General features: G+C 37.9%; 1 pseudogene; it reads right to left on the reverse strand.

Annotated features, from left to right (window-relative positions):
* Positions 1-1,132: 1,132 nt before the first annotated feature.
* LOC134968071 (5S ribosomal RNA) lies at positions 1,133-1,252 on the reverse strand (annotated as a pseudogene).
* Positions 1,253-3,179: the final 1,927 nt, after the last annotated feature.

A 3,179-nucleotide genomic window follows, 5' to 3' on the forward strand; every position in this document is an offset into this window, starting at 1 on the left:
TCAGTCTGACTTCATCAAGGGGTAGTGATCAAGTGTGCAGAGCAGGCTTATATACCTACTGAAAAGGGATTACTAGTTGTGACATCACTTCCTGTCAATTAACAATGTAAAAGTATACAGTATCCATAGTTTTTATCAATGACAAAGAAACAATGATGAAGCAGTGCTAGTAAGTTAGGGAGAGGCATCCCATAAAGGTTATCTTAAAAAACGAGCTTGATAAGTCCTTTAAAACAGTGTAGTAGAGAGTTCTTATTAGTTTTCCGCACTTTCGCCACACTTCCTGTATCGGCGGCTGTGGAGTGCGCATGCGCGAACGCCCCACTTCCGGTTTTGCGTCCAGATGAACGGCTGTGTTCAGAGCTTCGTGCCCCACTTCCGTCCTCAATGGTCGGTAGTCCATGCCCCACTTCCGGTGTATGTGTCCGGAACGTCATATGACGCTTCTTCTTATTTGTCTTTACAGGCACAACGTCTAGGGAGTTCAGTGCATTGTTGGCTGCTATTTTAGTGGAGTCCATACATGCAGACATGGATTCTCAGTACATTTTATATGCTCGGTTTCATGGAAAAAAATAAGATAAAATAAAGTGCAGTCAATATCGTTTCGCCAAGGATCTTCCTAATTTCCTCACTAAGATACAATTATTACAAATGGAGCATGAAAATAAACTATATGCCTTTTTTTCTGTAACATAAGGCTAGTGGTCCAAAGGGCAATTAAATGTATTTCTACACGATAGCAATTTTATGGATGGTGTTTACAGAACGAAGGGGTGGGTGAAATAGAGCAGGAATTTCTTTAAAAATATAAATATAGACTATTAAACATTAGGATATTAACATTCATAAGTACTAGATAAGCAATAAAATATTTTCAGTTGATACTTATTTCTGTATCGTAGTACGTTTAAACATAAGCTGGGTGAAATAAAAGTGAACTATGATATATGTGATAACGTGTGCGTATACAGATGCATACACACATATATATATATATACACAAATAATCACAATTATACAGACGTGTGCACACACCTGTCCGTGCCTCAGTGTGTGCCCACTAAGCTAAGTGGCCATGTGTGTACGTGTACGTGAGCTCTAGTCTGACATAGTAGTGTTTATTGCCTATTTTTTACAGTACTTTAGCTTCCCAGGTGGTCTCCCCCTTGGTACTGCTAAAGCCCAACACTGCTTAGCTTCCAAGATCGGACGGGTTTGGGCGTGGAACCAGTGTGGTATGACTGTATCTGTTGGCTTTAAACAAAATACTCGTTCTTGTGTCAAACATTTTTTATTATTGAGCTGTATATTAATACTTAGGTGCATATATACATATTCAGTGTGATTAAAGTGAGTGAGGATAAAATGATACATGTTTTAGAAGAACCTTATAAAAATGGGGCAATTTCATAACCCTCGTTGAATCCTGCCGGGTGCATCGTGTTAAGCTGGTAGATCCAAAACATTTCTCTTTGAGATAATTTGTTCGCCAGATCTCCACCTCTTTCCCCAATCTGTATGTGATCGATGGCTTTGAATGTTAAGTCTTCTGGGTTTGATTTGTGTTCCAAGATGAAATGTCTGTAAATGAGGTGCGTATCGATCTTGTTTTTGATACTCCTGACGTGTTCTTGAATTCTCAGTTTTAGCGACCTCTTGGTTTTCCCCACGTACTTCTTCTTGCACGTACATTCCAATAAATATATGACAGAGCTACTGTTACAGTTCAGAAATTCCTTTATCTTAAATTCTTGATTATCCCCTGAGTCATAAAATGTTTTTCTGTTTGGATTCAGGAACTTGCAGATATTGCATCGTCCACATTTGAATGCTCCTGTGCATTTCAAAAATGTTTGATTGGTTCTCTCCTTAGTGGTCTCACGTAGCATGCTGGGTGCAAGATGGTCTTTAAGATTCTTGGATTTGCGAAAGACTATCTGTGGTTTTTCCGGGAGGATTTCTTTCAATACAGGATCCATAAGTAATATCTTCCAGTGTTTCCTGAAGGATGATTTGATATGGTTCTCATGATGGTTGTAGGTAGTGATGAATGCAGTGGATTCCTTAGGGGCTTCCTTCTTTTTATATTCTAGAAGATCCTCCCTCTTTACGGTATTTGTTCTTACAGTGGCCTTGTCCAGAATTGATTTTGGATATGACTTTTCTTCAAATCGTTTTCTGTATACGGCTACCTGTTCATTGCAGTCGTCTTTCTTGCTACAGTTCCGCTTAAGTCTATGGAACTGAGAGTATGGAATATTGTCTTTCCATGTCTTTGAATGGCTGCTTTGGTAGTGGAGGTAGCTGTTTTTATCCACTCCTTTAATTAAGTTTTTAGTCACCACTGACGATCCTTCACCTATTAATACTAAATCCAAGTATTCTACAGAGATTTTGTTTGTATTGTAAGTAAATGAGAGATTCATATCATTACTTTCTAAAAGGTTAAAAAATTCCAAAAAAAGTTCCAGGCTGCCGTTCCATATTATTATAATATCGTCGATATAACGTTTGTACAGGATCACGTTATTCTTAAAATAATGAGTATTGTACACGTAGAGTTCCTCCCATTGTCCCATAAAAAGATTAGCGAAGCTTGGTGCGAAGTTCGTGCCCATTGCGGTCCCACAGCGTTGTAGATAAAAGTTCTCTAAAAATGTAAAATAATTTCGACTTAAAATAAAATTAATCACGTCACATATAAAAACTCTTTGGGTCGCTGTAAGAGTAGGATCCTTGTCTAGAAAGTCCTTACATGCCTTAATACCTTTAGAATGCTCAATGCACGTGTATATAGATTGAACATCTATTGTGATCCATAAATAAGTATCTTTCCATTCTATGGATTTCATTAGATTCAGTACCATGGTTGTGTCTTTAAGATATGACGGTAATTCCTTAACATATGGATTTAGGAAAACATCAACATACTCAGACAATTTAGATGTTAAGGAATCAATTCCAGCGACAATAGGTCTCCCTGGTGGATTTAGTAAGTTTTTATAGATTTTTGGCAGATAATAGAAGATGGGGGTATTGGGACTGGATTGCATTAAAAATTGGAACTCCTCTTTCGTGATACTTCCATTCCGTAGTCCTTGTGTGAGAGGTATTCTCAATTCCTCTATGTACATATCCTTGGGGTCGTCCTGTAGTAGTTCATAAGATTTGGTGTC

Source organism: Pseudophryne corroboree, chromosome 10 (genome assembly GCF_028390025.1).
Source record: "Pseudophryne corroboree isolate aPseCor3 chromosome 10, aPseCor3.hap2, whole genome shotgun sequence".
In the NCBI taxonomy this organism is placed as follows: domain Eukaryota; kingdom Metazoa; phylum Chordata; class Amphibia; order Anura; family Myobatrachidae; genus Pseudophryne; species Pseudophryne corroboree.